At 36.4% G+C, this 21,593-nt stretch overlaps 1 pseudogene; it reads right to left on the bottom strand.

Moving 5' to 3' along the window:
• Positions 1-16,466: 16,466 nt before the first annotated feature.
• LOC121327785 overlaps positions 16,467-21,593 on the bottom strand; it is a 55,802-nt pseudogene continuing 50,675 nt past the window's right edge.

Genomic DNA, 21,593 nt, shown 5'->3' with positions numbered 1-21,593 from the left:
TACTGACGAGCTTCTCTGAGTATGGAACAATGTTTTCAGTACTTTGTAGCCCGCAGACTAGAAACCGCAGGAACAAGAACTTGAAACTCTTCAAACAAGAAAAGAAGTGGTCTGTGAATTTAGAAGACCCTTTCGATTTTAAGTTCTCTCTTTTATCAACTGCATTTGGGAGATAGCAACCCTCTGTAAAGATTCCAAATCTGGCTATTGTCTATGTAACTTATATTTGGAGGGTCCACATTGGAATAAGGCTACCCATTTACAACAGCAATTTTATATTGCTTTTTATTACGGTGTTCATTTTGTCAAAATAATAAACAAAAAAATTACATATATTCTTATAGTTAGTGACACTGAATTGAAAGCTACAGTATGTGCTGCAAGAACTCTCATTATTTTGCCAGGGCTAATTTCTCATGGTCTGTATGTAAACGTGACAATCATGTTCTGTCAGAAGATTGGAGTCCTACATCTACGTCTATTCTGCTAACTTAACGTCTCATGTATCCAATAGGTCCAACCCTATTCATGCTTGAGAGTATCGTTTGCAGCTGAAGTTGTCTTTCTTGTAATCGTCTGTTTTGTAAATTCTTGGGGAAAATGGGCAACAACATATTTTTTATAATTTAAAAACAACCAAAAAGTTTGGTTTTCATTTGTGTTAAAGCACAGTAGGCACATTTGAACCATTCTGTAATTGCATTTGGGGTGTGACAATACCATTTCCACTACATTACCTTTAGTATTACCTTTCCCATTTTCATAATTACCTTGGCATGCCATTCTACGTGCATGATCACGTTCATGTGTAATACAGGACCACAGTATTTGTTTTCAGTATCCAGTCCTCCATATCTATGACTGCCTATGTGCCATATGAATTAAGAGGCCTTTCATTGCTGCCATGCTATCCACCCCTTGCGTGCCAGGAAGCTGCTTTTGTTTCCCTTGCACGAGACACTGGCTGTATGTCTCGTACAAACAAACTAAAGGGATCGGAAAGAATCAAATACAACTAGAACGTAAGATTCCTGCGTAAAAGCATCATAACTGTATTGCTGTCAAGTGTGGTATTGGTTTTTACCTTAACAGTTGGCTACCTGTTTTAAAAAAAGGAAAATCTAATTTATGGTATTTACCTCGGGCATTGGTTTGGCGTGAAACAAAAATATTATTGTAATGCAACAGCTGTACTTAGTAATAGGTAGACTAAGTTCACCTTGTACAGATAGGTACACCTGTGACTGCAACTGTCATCTCCATTCATTTGCTTCAGTACATTGCTTACTTTTCTGCACATTCCCCAACAAAATTGATTTAAAACAAAAATGTCAATGTCTCAGTTTGAATTTCATATTTTACTTGCACAGCATGTTTGTGTGTGTGTGCATTTATGTACGGGATTTTTATATGAAGTATTTTCTGAATTGTAAATAAGAGATATTTATGTTGACAATTTAGTGCTCTTTCACTTGACGGTTGCCAGGGATAAACTTCGGATAACCACTGTCACTGGTCTAAAGAGAAAAAAAAAATAAAAATACCCCCTGCATTGAATGTACTTTTAAAAATATTTTTATTTTGAATTTGATCATATTTGAAATGTAAATACCTATACAGTATATGCTTACATAAAGTATAAATAGGGATTGTTGCTGAGGGCTACATTAGAACATTTATTTCCCTGAGAATCTAAAAAGTGACAAAACAAGGTTATATTGATCAAACCACTTTTCAATGTGGTGTGTAAAATCAATGGTTTAATGCTCCTGCATGTATACTTTTTGATGTCTTTATAATGTCAATCTTCATATAGAAATTAAAAGAAATGAGTATTATATAGTCATTGTAGAAAATATACCAAACCTGGGAGAGCAAGCATAGAGGGAGTGACATAGAAGAGGTATGAATTGCATAATGAGCTGTGGGAAGAACTAATTTTTGAGCACAACCTTTTATTCCTAATTTCTTGGAAAGTTAAAATAAGTTGAGTCTATATTAATCATACAGTAGTAGAAATACTCTTATGTTGTCCTTACATGAGTCTGAACTAAGCAGGGTCTGGTATACATTTGTGAAGTCTAAAAATAGCAGCTTCATTTGACTCTGATAGACTTGTCATTCACCTCGGCATGGCTTTTAGTAGGTCACCATAAAATATTTCTTCGAACTGCGTTTGATAGTAAGTTTTAAAGTTGACATTTTGAAGCTATGTAAAAAATGTACGTACATTCACAGTATGTTGAAAAGGGATGAGAGATGCTTAAAATTTGTTCTGCAATCTTATTGTCACTGATATTGTTCCTAAGACCCCTGTGAACATTGAGAATTCACAATATATTGAATTGTACAAAATATTTCCACTCATGATGCTCAAATGAATAAACTTCATGTTGGAAGCAACATCAACTGGTCATGGAAAAGGGTACTCCACAATCACTGGTGTGCTGTGAGACGAGCAATTAAACCATGTAGCTTTAAACAATCATCTGGTACAAGGAAAGAAACATGCATACTGACACTGTCCCGAAATGAAACTGACAGCACACTGTAATTTTCATGATCATTCAGAAGTGCTAAAGTAAAACAGCCTTGTCATTCCTAAAACATGACAGCTCTTCCTCTTCGTAATTCCAATTGATTTCGGAGTCATGCCCTTAAGCAACAACACACATTTTTCTTTGAGGCATCTTTACAGACACCAAAATAGAATTATTCTACAGGCATTGCAAGTGCATTTAATTTATTAGATCATGATAAAGGAAAGACCAACTTGGGAGGGATGAGAATCACAATAACCACTAAAGCCTATTCGAAAGAGTACAGTCCAAGAAACAGACCGAACTGAAGAATACTGCAGTTGTAATAAATTTGTTTGCATTATTGTGAATATGGAGAAGCTAGGTGTAACTGAAAAGACAAGCTAAAGATTGCTATGCTAAGTTTGAACCCAGAGCATGTGCACAAGGTCAGAACTCATTGGTCCAACAAGTTATTTTTAGTTATATTCAATCAATCAATCCATCTTTAATTTTATATAGTGCCTTTCACAAAAAATTGCACTGAACAAGAGAAAAAATAAAAACATTCTGAAGGACTTTCAGCTCAATGTCAGCCAGTGGGATTAAGTCAAATGACCTGCTCTCTGTACAGACAACAGACCTATAGATCTGCACTAACACTAAAGAACACCACCCTAACCTGGCATCAGTCAAACTTCTAAAGTCATCTTTTTCTTTCATTTTTGAACTAAGATTCAAACTGCAGGATCTTTATTAACTGGCACAAAACGCTACTATATAGCCAAAATTCAATTGTTACTTGAGTCTGTATTTGAAAAAAAATAAAAATAAAAGTGACCCATGAAGCAGGTGCACTAGAACCTTATTACATTTTATACTCATATGCTCCCTGGAGAATGCTTAATACATTTTCTCATTGTGTTTTTCTACTGTGTATTCTAGTTAATGAGAACTTCAAACAGACCTTTGGCATTCTCTGAAGGTAATTTCACCTGTACGCTCTCCTTCCCTCCCCCACAAAGCCTATTTGCTATGCTGTGAACTAAGAAGACAGGCTTCCGTTTCTACGTGAAGCAGCAGGTGACTATGCATATAATCTGACAGATCTGCTGTATTATTTTCAGGAAATAAATACAGATCACTGTGCCTTTTGGTATCATCACTGGACTGCCCATGAAGACTGATTAAAAAACTAAAACTAAAATCTTTTTTTTTTTTTTTTCTCTCTCAAAAAGTATTTTATTTTCACCCCCCGCCCAGATTTATCTTGCTATATTTGGATCAAGTTAATCTGAAATTCAAAGACACAGCTGAACAGGCACATGTTTTCTTTGTATCTGTTACAACAAAGAAACTGGAACATAAATATTGTATTTTTAATAGTATCTATTGATATGCAAGACTACAAACGTCACTTTACCGCTTCTATTTATGATCTGGTAGTAATATTTCTGCTGTATTTTCTTGTATATATAATCTTGTTTGTTACCTGCTGTTTACGAACAGACAATCAGACAAACAAAAAAAAAATACTACAAATTGAGCTGGATCCTCATGAGTGTTGTTTCCTTTCAGTAAGAAAAACCATGCTGTTGTTGTTAACAGAGAGACTACTAGGAATTCAGGTGCAATGAATGAATTGCAATCTGTAAAAACAAAACAGTGTCTTTCAGAACATGTACAGTAGAAAAGCCGTCAGTGTTCATATTTTGGCTGGAATAATGCACAATTAAACTACTTCTAAAGTATGTATTGCTCAACCTACAATATACTCATTCAGAAAACTGTATAAAAATGTCTTGTCAGTATTCTGTAACCAGTATCGTCTCTGGATACTTTATATCTGTACACTCAGGAAATTTTCAAGCATTGAGAAAGGCTGGCTTCAGTTCATCCATACTCTACCAACAAATGGTAAGGTTCATCAGGGTGGACACCTGTGGAAGAGAGTGTGTTCCTTTAATTCAATAACCCAGTTTAACACCTGTCTTCAGGGCAGCCTGTGCAGATCAGTTTGACATTGAAGCCTACAGCATTTCTAATGGAAAGTACTTTTCATTGTTAGAAGTGAACATTAAGACAGCATTATAATCACACTGCAGCTGTTACATGCCAGGCTTTGTCAAAAGTCACTACTGTGTTTGGTGGGGGCATTTCTATCGTATTGTTATTGGCAGGACATGCTTGGGCATATTCTGAATACAGTGAATACAGAAAAAGACACCAATGCAATAAAGAAAATCTCAATGGAATCCATTACACTGGAGATGGAACATTATTTTTTTAAACATACTTATTTTATATAATTTCGTAATGACAAAAATATATACACCTGAAACAATTATATAGAAATATCAGTACAGATTATTGAAATAGTTTTATTTTTTCCTTAAAACAGTTAATAGATTAAATTTATTAGTTAATAAATAAAACAAACACCATGCCAAGCTTTGTGATCTTCCATTATTGCGAATGCATTGCTATTCTCACCTTTTGACTTTGCGTGCTGGTTGACCTCTATTTTTCTGTTCTTCAAGCTGCTTCAGCAAGTGCTTTGTTTCATTATCATACTCCACCCATTCTGGCACTATCCTCATAGCCTCCTTCAGTTTGGGCTCTTTCGTCTTTGGATTATTGCACTACAATACATAAACCAACAAAAAGTAGTATCAGAAATTATATGTTAGTGTAAAATAGCATAGGATTGTGGGACACAGTTTTAAAAAAAACTTTCCTACAATGGTGACATACTATTGCACAGTATTTCTCTAGTTTTTACAAGAGACTGAAACATTGATCATCTGTAACAATCCATATTGCATGATATGTTATCTTGCCGGGAGCTAACCAAACTTGTAAAACATCACTGAGTGCACTAGAAAACATACTGTAACTGAACCTACACACTGCTGTGCCTAGAAAAGGAGAACCTTGAAGCTCACAAAGCAACAATGTTTTGTTACTTAGTGCAGTGTTTCACAACCCTGCTCCTGGTGGCACACCGTCTGTTGGTTTTCGTTCCAACGCAGCGCTCAGTTGCTTAATTTAAGCCTTCATTGAACTAATAAAACGATTAACTGGGCATTTTCCCATTATTTTCAAGCTCTTGTTTGTTGATACGGTTCAATAAAGCAATTGAGCACTGCATTGGAATGAAAACCAGCAGACATGATGTGCAGCCAGGAACAGGGCTGGGAAACACTGACTTAAAGTACAGTCCTTTGCAGACTAATTGAAATGTAGCTTTGAGGTACTATAGAAAACCTCAAGTGCAGCTGCTGGAATTAAACTGCTTTCCATTAGGTACAGAAGTACCTGTAACGAAAACTCCCTGAATATCAGATACAAATGCTTTGAACGGTTTTTAAAAGATGATATGTATGGACACTGAGAACAAATTCATTCATCTCGATAGGCTTTGAAAGTGAAATTAGCATCTGTTCAATCTCCAGCTAAAGGCTAACATCTGCATAATCTTTCAAGTGTCTAATAAAGCCATATGCTTGCATTTTGCTAGCATAATCTCACTCAGTCTACATACAGTATGCAGTGCACTATTAAGTTATCTAAAAAACCAGCAAAGAACTTGGCCCATGGCTCACAGGGGACTAGCCGACAAGCTGCCATCTGTGCAGGGAATTGTACTTTCCTCAGATACCTTATCTACAATTTAAAGCAACAGCATTTTAATGGCAGAACAGAGCGGTACTGTTATTTTGCCAAGACAGTATTTATTGTACTATTGCATGTGGAGTGTAAAAGTGCAACCTTAGTTCTAGTGTAGTTTCTGTAAATTCAAAATGTAGTAGAGGCCTGGGGTGATACTTATCCATACTGATGCCACTAAATACCCAGAATAAACCAAGTTAATCAAGGGAATCAGACTCTCAAGCTGCTCTTGTAAGATAACTACCGTGAAAAGTCTTTAAAAATCCTGTTGTGTGCATTTTGCAAGCACGTACATGGGCAAAATTTTATTGAGTAAACTAGACAATAAACCATTAGAACACGAGATATATGGACGACATATTTGGAATATGGACACGGAGAAGAATCTCTTGTACAGTTTCATAAATTAGCAAATGATATCCACCATAACATTTCGGTGGATTTAAGGTGGACTAAATCTGAAACTGAATTCTTAGATACCTTGGTTAAACTTGATCAAGGATCTATTAAAACAGATCTTTACTCGAAACCCACTGCTAGGCATCAGTACCTACATATATCATCTGCACATCCTATATATACTAATAGAGCAATTCCTAAAGGACTGGGTAAAAGGATAAAAGAAATCTGTTCTGATGAAAATGACAGCAAAAGGAATTAAAAATAAATCGTAAGAGGATATAAAGAACTAATTATTGTGATAGAATTGAGAAGAGTTGACACTCAATAGGAATGAACTACTTGATTACAAGAAAAGGGAAGAGGGGGTTAAGAGAATACCATTAATAATTGCTTATTCTAAATTTTACCCAAAATTTCAAAAACAATTTGGAAGCATTTACGTATCTCATCATTCTGAAGAAATGAAAAAAAATATTTCTGAAAGCACAGATAGTAGCTTTTAGAAGGGATATATATTTGGCTGACATTTTATTCCACAGTGAACATAAAGGGATTATAGATACTGTAACACAGCAGGGAGGGGGTTAAAAATCCTCCCTTCTAAAAAACAGCATTTGTCAATTGTTTTAATATTTGTTGATTAATTTCAGCTGGCAATTATTTTAAATTGAAGCCAGCTGACAGAAATAAAAAAAGGCATCAGTCAAGTCTAGTCATGACTGTTGAGTAGAAGGACATGGGAAGTGGTAAACTGTGTAATAAATATTCAGTCTTTAAAAATCTGTTATGCAAGGATAGCAACCTTATAAAACTGCTGTACAAAAGTCTTAGACATGTTTCATTTTCTACTCTGACGCATTATGAGAATCAACAATTTACTCAAAGCCTCCACTAGTGTTTTCTACTATTATAACAACCCTGACTTGCATAAAGACGGAAAAACATTGAGTGAAATAGCTGGCATCACTCGATTTTCAAGGTGTGGTATCCAAACAGTTAGACTATAACAATGCAACATATTTTACACATCCTATGCTTTACAGAGCAGGTGAACGACAGAACAAAGTGCAAAGTGCACATAGCAACACCGATATAGCTGCAAATACTGTAGGTACTGTAAGTTATTAGTTATAAGTTAAGTTAATGTATTGCAAATAATATTGATGCAGACAATTAAGAGCTAGACAAACTAAACTCCATGTCCATGACTGGATAATATCTTATCCAATTGCATGGTAATTACTTTGTTATACAGTCAATGTAGTTGTATATTAAGGCTTAAAACGTCTATCACATTCTAATCTCAAACCAATTAAAGAATATATAATATAATAATAAAATAAAACAAAACACAAATATGTGCTTGGGTCAGAAGATGTTTAATATGACTGTAGAGTGTTGAATCATTTGATATGTGAAATTTCAAATATTAAATGCTTCCTACCTCCTAATGACAGCAAAATGCAAATCAATGTTGCAGTTCACACTTCAGAGCAATCATTCTGCTTCTATCTATAATTCTTCTCTCACTAGTCATGTCTTTTCAGTTTTTTAACTGTTTCCCTTTATTCCAGTGTATAGAACAAGGAGAGGAAAAAACAATCTTGCTGTCATGCTTTGTTAACAGACACACGAGGGTTTAAATTTGCAGATGCAGCTCCAAATGGTTCATCAGCATTGTAGTCATCCAGGGTGCGCTGGGCTTTACCACACTTTGCAAGACTGGCCCCTTACAAAGCCCTTTATAAAAATGAGTGTCTTTTGCCATGGTTTAATTTATTTAAAGCCTGCTACAATAAAACATGATGGGATCAGCTATAAATAACATATTTATGCTTTTATGCTCTTAAGCCTGCAAAGTCAGTAATACAAATTTTTACATTGCTTAAACCTGTTCCATTCAGAATCAATCAATGACAAAAAAATAAACATGTTCAACATTTTTTCATTCCAATGAAAAAAGCTTCTAGAAAATTTTGCACACATGATAGGAGAGCCTTATGCAAGAGTGTGGATTGACAACAACTGTAACAATGGCTGTTTCCCTCATTATTTGTTTTTTTTTTGATTAGTTACACAAGGTTCACATGAGTTGGTGGTCAAGTATCATGCAGACAAAATATTTATTTTAGGAAAATGTTAAAACATGTGAAAATGTAAAAACATTCTAGAAAGTATGACAACTGTTATATTAATGAAAGAAATCTATTTAATCAAATAAAGTTTGCTTTTTAGCCTAGCATAAAATTACACACAATTAAATAGTTAAATCGTGTTATATACCTGTCCAGCAGTTTATGCTATGGCTCTCACACCTTTAGAGACTAATTTATCAGTTTTACCTTTATCCCAAAACACTGCTGCGATTATAAACTGGAAAACATATGCTTTGTGGTGCTCATTTCCTGTACACATGCTGTAGAGAGGGCTTTCCTTTTTGAATGAATGGGAACCCTCCTACATGAACCCTTCAATTCAAATTTCACTTTCAATCATATCTGCACTGTAGAATCTTATGATATAAATAAAGCGCTGTCACGGGGAACTTCCCGTCTATATGAATATGTTTGGAACTGGCAGGGAGGGGGTTAAATTTCTCCCTGCCAGGAAAACATGTGAGAATGTGGCTGGAGCTCTAATTGAATAATTAGTAATTATTGATTAATTGGGCTCCAGCCACAGGGGATAAAGGCCAGGGGAGAGGGCCTGGCTGGGTGGTGTTCTTTTGTGTTGGAGAGTTTGCTTTTGTGTTTGGAATAAAGGAGAGTCTTGTTTTAAAATACCTGGAACCTGACAGTTTACTTTAAGTTCATTTTGATTTGTAAGAAGTCTGTTTGAATCTCTTTCTGTTGGCCCTTGTGCCTATTTATTTGATTATTTTTGTTTAATAAAGAACTTTATTTTTGCCTTTACTCTGTCTCTGAGCCTCAGCCCTCTGTCATCCTGTTACACTTGGTGTTAGAAATGGGATAGTGCCACCTAGAGGCTCAAGCAGTATTTTTTTTTTAAACATTTGGGGGAATTTTTAAATTTGTTTAAGCGGAGGTCAAAATGGGCAAAAGGCAGAAGCAGCAGCCGCCATCACTGACCCAAGCCCTGTGGGGGGACCCAGTGAACTTGTTCCCGTGGTGCACCTGGTGCGGGAAGGAAGACCACCGGTGGCGGTCCTGTCCGGATGGCCCATTTGCTGACTGGGGTGGGCGTTGGGAGGAGGACGGCCACGACTGGGCAGGATGCCCCCACAACCTGGACCAGGAGCAACTACCAACCCCGTCCTCGGCAGCCACCCCACCAGCACCGCCTTCACCACCATCACGGGAGATCTGGGAGTGGTTGGTGCACCCCAGAGCGGACCTCTTCCGACTTTCCCGTCGCCATCAATACGCTGTGGCATCGAGATGGGAGGAGTGGGAGAGAGAGCATCACCTGGGGTCACTCCAGGAAATATTCATTATGGTCCTGGCATACCTGGCAATAGACATGGGGGAGATCTCCCACCTTGTAGAAATGGGGGTGGAGCCGCTGCCGTCACCCAGAGGGAGGAGCCGCCACTCCCGGAGCCCAGAGAGGAGGAGCCGCCGCTCCCGGAGCCCAGAGAGGAGGAACCCAAACGTACACAGCCTGAGAGGGAGGAGTCGGTGCAGACTGTTGGAAAGACGTCTTAAAATCAGTTTGGGAAAATAAATAACTGTATACTTTAGTCATACATCTGTAGTAGAGTCCATACTTCCCAATCGCCACACTGAAAAGATCACAGTTCTACACTAACCAGATATAGGCTTACCCTCTAAAATGTTTATCCCTTCAAAATGCACTAATTCAAACAAAGGCAAAACATTTAATAAAATAAATAGACAATGTGTCTATCATTATTGGCTTCAGAGTTTGGTTAAATTTACAGTATAATCGTAAATCTTGAAAAACTACTCACTTCTAAATCTTTTGTAGTCATTTTTGTATTACTCTAGTATAAATACATGTTAATTTGGATTCATATGTTGTTTTTTTCTGACTTTATGTGAACGAAAAGACACACATTTGCCCGTTTTCCCATTGGAAATAGTGATATTTTGAAATATCACTGTCCTGGTCACAAAAGCAAAGTTTGTGGGGAATAATAGCCATTTTCTATACTTTTGAGGCATAAGCAATTAGGAAATAACACTTACTACCCAGGAACAAAAAAAATAAAATAACTTGTTACACGGTGCAATTAATACTTTGTCTAAATACAACAGTCCCATAAAAAGTATCACAACCTGAACAAACTGCGGATTCAATCCATAATCAACTATTTTGAATCACGCAGCAAAGATGCAGGTTGGTGCAAAGTGAAAAGGGGCTGAGAGTAAACCACGTATCCTACCTGATGTGATACTATTGATACTTCCGCCTTTCAGATCCAGGTCCCTCAGCTCCTTCAAGTCAGCCCTCACAATCTGACCAGGACAGGAGAAAGAAAACTCACATTACAAGTGTGTTTCACACAGTAACCTACAGAATAGGATTCAGCTTGTCTAAAATAGCTGGGATTTTTAGGCAGCTAATGTGGTTTGGGGGCTCAGGGTGTAAGCTAGGAGATGTGATGTTTTTCACGTAGTTAGGTCTTGACTATAAAGCCAGACAAGGTCAGTAGTATGGCAAGTTCTTAGCAGTCAGACAATTTTAAATCACACGTGACATGAACAGGAACCTTTACTTACACAAATAAGCTGATGCCATTTAACATAGAGCTGAGGTTCACAGGTTAGAGTTGCTATCTCTATGGTTAATAGAAGACTTCAATTACCAGTGTTGACAATTTGGCACTTTGATCAAGTATCATACCAAAAGACTGGCAAACGTTTTATGAGAACTTGACCACCACTACATGAAAAATAATTAATAAAAGGTTTTACTTAGAATTACTATTTCTCATGAAATCTATCTGGACAGTCAACCTGGATATTTACACTGGCTGGAACACTTCCATTTGATGTTTTTCAAGCTTGTTTTATTAACATATTAGCAACCAGGGTTCTTACTAATACCTGATCAGCATCCACAAAGATGATTTTATCCACAGCCAGAGGGAACAGCATATCTAAAACAGGATCTTGTGTCCCCAGATGATCCTCTGTTTCTCAGTCTCATGGTGGAGCCAGCAAGGTCACTTATACTGCACTAACTCATTTGCTTTGGCCATGTGTGGAATCGATTCCTGCAAACAAACAAACAAAAAGAAATGCTAAAGAATTACCCAAGTGCCAAATATTCATTTATGTTTGAGCCTTGAGATTACCTGTACATTTAACAGACATAATCCAAACCTGTTTTTTCCTTAGCCATTATTTAGCCATTAACTACTGAAAATAACTCAAGACTTAATATATTGTTTCAGGGATGCTTAGTAAGGACTGGGTCTAGGGAAAATCAATGCATGTAACAGTATTGAACAGAAAGCTTTACACAATGCAGAACCTTCACCCTTTTTCAGTGTTGTAATTTCTCTTACAACAATTTCTCTCTCCTACATTGTTATTTTTCTTAAAGAGATTTAAAGAAGGCATATCCACATATGACCTTTGCTTTTGAGGGAGTTACGGCAATTTAACCAGAAGGATCCTAGCTAAATGTTGCTAAATGTTGATATAGAAAAGCATACAGTAGTACAGCAAACCTTTACAGCATGCTGGGCTACCTACCAAGCCTAAACCTGCTTGAGATTTCATATGGTAGCAACAATAACTTTGACTTATTTCTCAATTTGCAAACTTGATCAACAAAACCCTTTCTAACCTTACTAACTCAACTAAAATTCTGCAGTTGGAAACTATGCAGATATCTACTGACCTTCTCCAACTCGTACCATGGGCTCCACACAGCAACATGCAGTACTACTCTGCTGGTAAAATAACATGAAGATCAGTACTATTTATGGGCTACTAGATCAACCCAAGTAGAAAGGATTGATCACAATTAAAGTATAAAAAAACAACAAGGAGGTTGTGGATTTTTTTTTTTTTTTACCTTGTTTGTCTGATAGTGGTTACATTGGAGCACAAAACGACCACTTGTATCTCTACTAAATTGTTCATAACATCATTCCAACTATTTATCTTAAACATTGGCGACAGGTAGTTTTCAGGAATTAGAACTTGACGGGTGTTTTGGTGAGGCGCAAAACTGAAAGCATCATTATTCTGAAACCAAGAGTAGCAGGTAATCATTATATGATTACAGGTAGGGCTTCTAGTTTTTTATTTTTGATCACGTCCCTTTAAACATATTTTGAGTTGATTTAATCTCTTAATGAAACACTAATTACCAAAGGAAGCTGTTTCTTTTTACCCTCATATCTTGACTGAGTTAACAAACGACATGCATTGATCTCACCTGATTCTTTTTGAACCTGCATTTCGTTCTGGCTCTAATTGTCGAATTCAGTTTATTAATTCCCACTGCATTAGTTTCTAGTACGTCGCTAATTTAAACAATCTGGTATTCAGTTATGGCTTAACAACTATTAATTAAGGTTTAAAGAGAGGGAGAGAGATGGAAAATAAAATCCAAAAACTAGAAGCCCTAATTAGAAGTCATACGGCATAAGACGTTTCTTTCTTTCTTTCTGGGTTTGCTATATGTTACATGTCTTCAATAAGTGTATGCTTAACTATGGAACAATGCAATACTGTATTTTCAGCCAGGTCCGTCTTTAAAAATGTACAAAACAAAACATACATGATTCCTTATTCAACAAGCTGATTTAATATGTATCCCATCTGATCAGCTGAAGTTGAAACAAACACATATGTAACAACTGAAGCCATGAGTGCAAGTACCTATCATCGATTTTGGTAGGGATGGAACCAAAGTTTCACATGCCATGGAATCAAACCCTACAAAGGACTATTAATGGTAGCAAGTCAGAGGAATAACCTGTTAACCGTGTTTTATAATCACAGCAAATCTTCAATTTTTTTTTTTTTTTCTCAGTTTCCAACAAATGTTAATTATAAACAACTTGAAGCATTGATAGCTTCAATTGCTTCTAGCTGGATAGCATGCAACATGAGGATGCCATACTGCAATGGTATAAGAAAGCAAGATTTGCACTCAACCAGCTAAAGTTAAATCACTGCAACAAATGCACAGGCTATACACATTGAATACAATATATTTGCATGCACAGAGGAAGCTATTTTACAGAAAGGGCATTCTGGCACTAGGATTTTAAAGTCACTCAAACTAACCAGGGTATATTGTGCGCTGCAACTTCACTGAAGACACCACTGATTATGACAGCATGTTGCCGAAACAATAAATCCTTGGGTTAATGCCTTGAGCTCTAGAAGTCAGTTTAACTGGGTAAAAGACAGCTACAGCGTTGCAATCACTCATCTCCACAACAGCTGACAGTTTCCATCAAGCAGGGATGGAATCTGTTGAGCTGCTGTTTGCTTTCTTTTTTCACCATTTAAATCTAAACAAGCCTGCTTCCAAGCAGTACAGGGTGTGATCTGCAGTGATACAAGCAGCTCTCTATTGGTGCCTGTCCCTCACCAGAGGAAAAAACTGCTTTCCCTTGTCTCCAAAGAATTACAGAGACCCCTGCAGTATTTACTGTACCAGGGACATCTCAAGAGACTGGGAGCTTTCAGCTAACGGACAGCGAAGTCTTCTAATCTGCTGTATATGCCAGGGTTGGCCAAACTTCCTGACCCTAGCAGCTGCACACCATTTTCATACCCTGGCAAAAGAGCCTTTCAGCATATATATTATATATATATATATATATATATATATATATATATATATATATATATATATATATATATATATATATCTTATAACGGAATTTTAGACTCTACTCTCTTATCTTGGCTCGATGGTCGTTTTAAATGTCTTGTTCCTCTTGAAGACGTCTCGATACGTCGAAGAACAGCTATTTCTATCTATATAATTTGTATTGTACTGTAGATCTACACTGTATTAAACTTTAAATGTAACACTGTGGTGATTTTTCCATTATTTCTGATTATACTGTATGCAACAGGCACTGTAAATAAAATAGATTCAGTTATTATGAAGCAAAATGTCACCAAAAATCCCACATAAAAATGAAAATGTTTGTAAGGATTCTTTTTGACAAGCTCTTCCCTTGAAGATCTGAATACACGGTTTAAAAAAAAAAAAAAAGGAACGTTTTTTTTTGTATGACTGCTGCGTGTATTAAATATGTTTGAGAGCTTTGTGGATGACAAATGCACTTTATTTATTTTGAAAGGGACTACAGTACCTGCTCATGAGAAGCAAGATATGTAAATATAATATTACATTTACACCTGCAATATATCACTTAAACATGCATTCTTTAGTCTAGCGTCAGCACTCCAATTTTACAAAAAGATTTATTCATCTGAATCAGGACTTTTGGCACAAGCGATATTCCATGCTTGCCATACAAAACTCGCTTGAGTCACTGCACCAGCTTCTGTACTGAACGCTGAAAGGAACACCTACTGAGGCATACTTTTAAAGAGGCCAGCTTGTTTCTCCTCAAGTCTGATCCAAGAGGATATTCAGATGAAAACTGGTTGCGATTTGTTTCATAATAATGTTGCGGTTGCTCATCTTGTACAGACCACAGCGTGTAAGCGATTTGTTGCAGACGAGACACCAATGCTTACCACTGTTTTCAGTGAAAGCAAACTCTTCCTCCGATTCTGGTTTAAAGCCTCATATTTTCGTTTATTACTCGTGGGGGGTTTGCTCAATGCATTTCTCTCCCTGAAACGAACGAGCTCTTAATTTAAATTATGACATTTACTTTTAACTGCACATCAGGCTTTCACTCGAGGGGATCGAAATAGGCATGTGCCAGCGCAAGGTGTCAAAGGTTATCTGGAGAAAGGTGCGATGACATCTTCAACTTTAGAAGTATTATGAGACCAAATCTTCTCATATTCTATTAATTTAAAACATATTTCAAGCTAACACTTGTAGATGTTATGTAGATATGTCAACATTACAGTAACAGGTTACACTGTGGGTTGAAGACAGTCATTCTGGATTTCTACCACAATCCTGGGTCTCAGTCGTATACATTCCTCTCGATATTTTTAACTATTTCAGGGTTCATCTATTTTAGTCTAAAAAGTAAAATAAAAAAACGTATGTATTTTTAAATACATTTTGGAACTTAACATTACTGAAAATGTATGATGCCGCAGTAATCATTCAGCAAGCAGAAAAGCTATGTAACTAGTCACTGTTAAAAAAAAAAAAATATGGCTGCTGAACGTGACACTTCCTATCTTTCCTTCAGACTTCCACAAGCTTTCCACATTGAGCAGTAAGTAAGAAGACAGACACAATATAAAAAATAAAAAACACATTATGCAGAAAAACAAGCAGCTACTACTAATCAATACTGCATCCATTCCTCTTCCAAGGACATGGCCTGTTCAGTTATTTCCTACCCCAGTCAAGCTTATGGAAGAATGCTCCACTTCTTGCTCTGCAACACTGCTTTTCCACCACCTTGGAGCATATTTGGTTAACATGAAATCAGGTTTAATTTCATAAAAACAAACTTGTTTAGGGGTTGGGTTGTTAAAAAGTGTTCAATTTTTTTGTAGCCAAGTGCCAACACTAAAATTATGAATTTAATTGTTTTTTCTATACCAATTAGGATATTACAAAAGCTAGTCCCCATTAATATATATATATATATATATTCTTTTACTTATAATGAACATAATATATTTAGAACACAATAAAATAAAAAATAAACAAATATGAAAAAAGAACATGTAAAGCTCCACATTGTTTTACATAATACAACTCTGCGCCCTGCAGCTACAGAAGACACAGGATGAGTTTTATTGTCCATCATGGTTGACTCCAAACACGTAACATCTCTGAAAGAGTATCTGGAACAATATAGTAATAGTTAACAGTAGAGCCGCTTTTCCCCCTACGCAGCTTCGTAATCTTCACAGATCTTTGTTTATCTGCCCTTTTCTGCACCTAGACCACAGATAAACCAATTGAAGCTGAAATCATATAGAAAATGATTATTTAAATCTTTATTTAACTGATGCTTTTTGCAATTTAAGATAGTAAGTAACAAACGATATTACTGTAAGTCACTTATTCTAATTCATCCTATAATTTCAGTATTGACTATATTATTAAAAAGTGTTGATTCTAAAGGCTCTTGTTGGTATACCTACCTTTACATTGATGATTTTGCTGTGGAAACTATTCAACACAACAATGACATTGTCAGAATCAATAGGCGACTTGGTGCCATCATGACTAGAAGGGAAGAAATATAAAAACATGACAGTCTAAATAACTTAAGAAAAAAATACTATAAAAAAGTAAAATTCAATGGCAAAGGTTTTGATTTTAACTCTTTTTCAATGTCTTCAAATGTAGTTATGGATGACTCATCTACGCCATCACCTGATACACCGAATATAAGAAGAAACAGATCTCTGAAATACCTCTCTCACACTGCTTTCTTTTCTATCTGCAATGAATGCAGTTTTATTCCGAAGTGCTTATAAAGCAAATGAGCTTGCATACGAAACAAAAAAGAATGAGACAAAGAAAACATGACAGAATCACTCTGCAAACTAATGCCAAAAGAACATAGACAATCACTTCACTGAAGAACACAGGATTCATAGCAGAACACAACTATCACCATAGTAGTCAAGCAACACAAGAGAGAAACTACTTTTCCTTTATTTAAACAACTTCCTGTGGACATACACAGTGACAAACTACATGATAAACTATATTTTGTCATAATGGATCAATAAATCTTCATAATTCCTCCGCACTATCACAGACCTGTATTTCTCTAATTAATGAATGAAATCTCCCCATTACCTATAGCAATGTCCAAAGTGGTGAGAAATGTCTGTAACATACAGAAATGAATACCAGCTGATACCTTTTGGATTAGTCATGAAGGTTGCATCTACCACTAATGAACTTTAGGAACAAAGGGTCCTAACTAAGCAATGAGTGCAAGGGCAAAGGCTATGTTTTTCAAAGGAATGAAACCTTTTTAAATGGCAGATGTTCTGAGCAATTCCTTTCTAGTTTTAGTGTGCTCATTTTTTATTAGAAATGTCCTTTGATGATAAATAGGGCCTCAAGAGAGCAGAAGGGCAGTAGAACATGTCCTTCTATACCACTTGAAGAACAGTTTGCATTTGTCAGTTTATCATCATAAAGCAGGCTCTCAAATGGTGTCATCTTGAGTTACTACCTGGCAAAATCTGCTGTTGCTGGAAATCAGATGAGAGCTGCAAAGCAAATTAAAATCACGCTGCCATAAATAAAGAATCAAGTGGTATTTTGCAGTGCCGAAGCTTTAATAACTTAAGAAGCACCCAAGAATCTCAGGCATCTCAGCCCAGATCTCTAGTGAATGTGTTCATATGTCAGTTTAGACAATCTGCTGAAGCAAGAGCAAAATACCGATAAAACAAGAAACTTTTCTATAAGTGTTCACTGATAAGCCGTCACGACTCGCTGACCCTTTATGACCTGAGCAGTTACTGAAAGCAGGGAATTAGCCTTGTCCTGATGAAAGAGGCATAACAGTTATTGTTCACAGTGCAGAATGCATAGATTGATGCGTATTAGAACTGATGTTTTTCTTTTAAACAGAAAACTATCTGGCCAAATCGTAGAAGTAGTGGATATCAATTTCTATCCCACCTCAAGAGAGGATTCATATCTCATTCCTCCCTGTCAAAGACAAGCAGTAATGCCAATGCTCACTGGACTGGGAGACTGGGAGTGAAAAGTTTTTTCATCTAGATTTGCCCTATAACTAGAGAAGGCCCTGTAACAACCACATGAATAATGGCACTGTCAGGATGAAAAATTAGATCTCCTTTTACCTTTACGAGTACAAGAGAAGAAATAAATCATAACAGATCTGAAGGTTCAGTGGGCATCCTCTGATCCCAGACCAAGCCAGCTCGAGAACAGATGTCGGCGAGCTAGCGGCCTCTGGAGGACAAAGGCCAGCCCTGCAGGTGTCTGTTCTGTGCTCACAGGGCCCCTGAAAGAGTTTGCTGTAGCAATTAGGAGAAGCAGTCTCTGACTGTTTTGCCTCGCTAACCCACAGGAGCGCCATAGCCAATGCGACGCTCCCTTAGGAATCCCAAGCGAAGACCGGCGACGAGGTAGTGCTTTTACCAGATGAGCCACTATGGAACCCCTGCTGGAAGCATTTTAATGCATAAAAAAAAATGAAAACTCATATAAATTTTTTTTTTTTTATTATTATTTTTTTTTTTAATATATCAACTATAGAGAGGGAGTAATTGCATGCTATATTTTTCCAAGACGTTTTAACGCCCCGTCCGGTCAGTTTTGTTTTAGTCTGGCTTTCACACACTCCCTCCTGTAAATTATGATATGTATGATAACAGTTTTGTGAAGATTTCTGCAAAATGAAGCCAGTTATCATGTTCAAAGTGTATAAAGAGAGACAGGCAGAGATGGATGGATGGACGGACACCGTTCGGCACAATTGTGAAAGAGAAAGGCCGACGTAACATTGCCAGTACCGGTATGTTTCAGTCAGAAAGCAACATAACAGTTATCACTAGCAGTTCAAATTGCCCTTCCTGTTAGGCATAACTGTTTTCACTAGAATGTAGGCGAAGATATACAAATTTGAATATTGCATAACGGTTATATGTACAATAGTAAAAAAATTAATAAAATTAATCAGTGTTGATACCAGTATTTTCCCCATGGGTCATGCATCTCAAAAAGCTTTATGAAAACATTTGTAATTCTGTACAGTAATTACAGTTATGTACTACAACTCGTTAACTGATAATCATTTTAAAACAACATGATTTAAACTTAAAACTGTGCATTTTTTTTAAACCACAGGATTTAACATGAATAAAATCCATGTTTATTTTGTCCGCTCTGATCATTTTGAATCCCTTAGCAACAATTGCTACAGGTAATGCTGAAATTACCTAACAACCTGTCCTCCAAGCTTCTGAGGTGAGAAACTGTAGCTTTGCAAGAGCAGGGTGATGCATTATTGTTTTAATGTTACAACAGCAGTAAAAAATCAATGCAATGCATTGGAGTAAGGGAATGATGCTAAACTTTTTTGTTAAGCTATCCAATCTATAATATTCCCTTTTTTTAATATTTGCTGTATTGTTTATTTGAAGTGTCTACAATTCTAGATGACACATTTCAAATAGGATTTGTCTTGGTAATATAATTAAACAAATACTCAAGCAATTAAAACCAATAACAATACAAATGCTATTGCACCAATAAATCGTTTTTTGATAGCTTCTTTTGTTTTAACAGTCAGCCGACAGAAGCATTCTGGCATGGTTAAACACCAAGTATCCATGAAGTCAGAGTTTCTCCCAAGTTGCTCCTCATGGGAGGGAAAGGTTACTGTGAATAACATCTGCCAACAAATCCATCTTAACTCCTCTGTGCTCAGTATCTTGTAGCAGGTGATGTTCACCACCTGCAGAGGATAGACTTCTGGGTTTGATTTATGAAGGGAAGGTCATCTGCTTTTTAGATTCATAAATCAAATGCAAGCTACTGCTAAATGAATATAGATGTTAGTATTTTTTTAAGAGGATGTTTAAAGATAAACACAGCTCCCTGTAGCAGATATAGGCTTACCTTTCTCTAGCCCAAGTCATGCTCTGCAATACGATCTGTTATGAGAACATCATTTTGTGAATCCTGAACAATGTTAAACATTTTCAAAATGAAATGGATTAGCTTTGCTGTTTTACTGATGTATGGGATTCATATTACAGTAATACATCCACAACTATAATGCCTGCCTCCTAAAATGAAACGTACTATAATATGTAAGCCTGATTTATATTGTATATGTAACACAAAGCAATATCTCATAGATATCTTCTGACCTTCCTTTTAACGTAACCTTAAGCTCCAGGAACCAGGATTTGCTTTTAATTGAAAACAGCGCTGTATTAAATCAAGAGAAAACCAACAAAAAGGCATATATTTTTCTACCTCTACATTTTCATTTTCAGAGTGCTTTACAACAAAGACTGATGCAACAAAATAATTTGATTTTTATGAATCATGACATTAATGATTTTTCTGGCTAAAGGTTACTAAATGCAAACCCTCTGAACGTTGATGAGATTAAGGGAGAGCACTAACGAATACTTTTAAAATATGACCTTGCAATCTCTTTATATAGCAGTCAATTTTTTTTACCAGAGAATGTCAGTCATAAAAAATATTATTTTTCCAAACCCAGCCCAGTACACTAGTGTGCTTACATCAGAGGAGTGCTGATGTTTATATTGGCAGCAGAAAGCTTTAATAAAGCTAGCAGTTTTACATTGCGCAGCAAATGAAGCAAAGTGCATTCAGTGGGGATACTGCAATTTGCAAGTTCAAAATGAAAATATTCATCTCAGAAAAGTTATTGATTATTTGTTGTTTTCTGTAATCCAGGCTTTTTGTTGCCAGTTTAACTCTTTCCAGGGCTAACACCCAGCCTCCACAGGCAGCTATAGCTACGTTTACAATAACTTGTGGCACCTAGAATAGAACGCTTTCTTGAATTTTGATGTCATCATCCCATCATCGTGCTTTAGTTTTCTATATTTTGATGTCCTCATCCCGTCATCGTGCTTTAGTTTTCTATATTTTGATGTCATCATCCCATCATCGTGCTTTAGTTTTCTATATTTTGATGTCCTCATCCCATCATCGTGCTTTAGTTTTCTATATTTTTATGTCATCATCCCATCATCGTGCTTTAGTTTTCTATATTTTGATGTCATCATCCCATCATCATGCTTTAGTTTTCTATATTTTGGAAATGCATGTTCCAAGCATGGAATGCTTGTAGGGGGCTGGCCAGTGCCAGTTTGGTACGATTGACACATTTTGCCCCATGGAATGATGTTAATTTCACAGGACAAATTGAAGAATCATCATCAT

Source organism: Polyodon spathula, chromosome 15 (assembly GCF_017654505.1).
Source record: "Polyodon spathula isolate WHYD16114869_AA chromosome 15, ASM1765450v1, whole genome shotgun sequence".
Taxonomy (NCBI): domain Eukaryota; kingdom Metazoa; phylum Chordata; class Actinopteri; order Acipenseriformes; family Polyodontidae; genus Polyodon; species Polyodon spathula.
The sequence above is the reverse complement of the archived record's forward strand: the minus strand, read 5'-3'. Positions and strand labels throughout refer to the sequence as shown.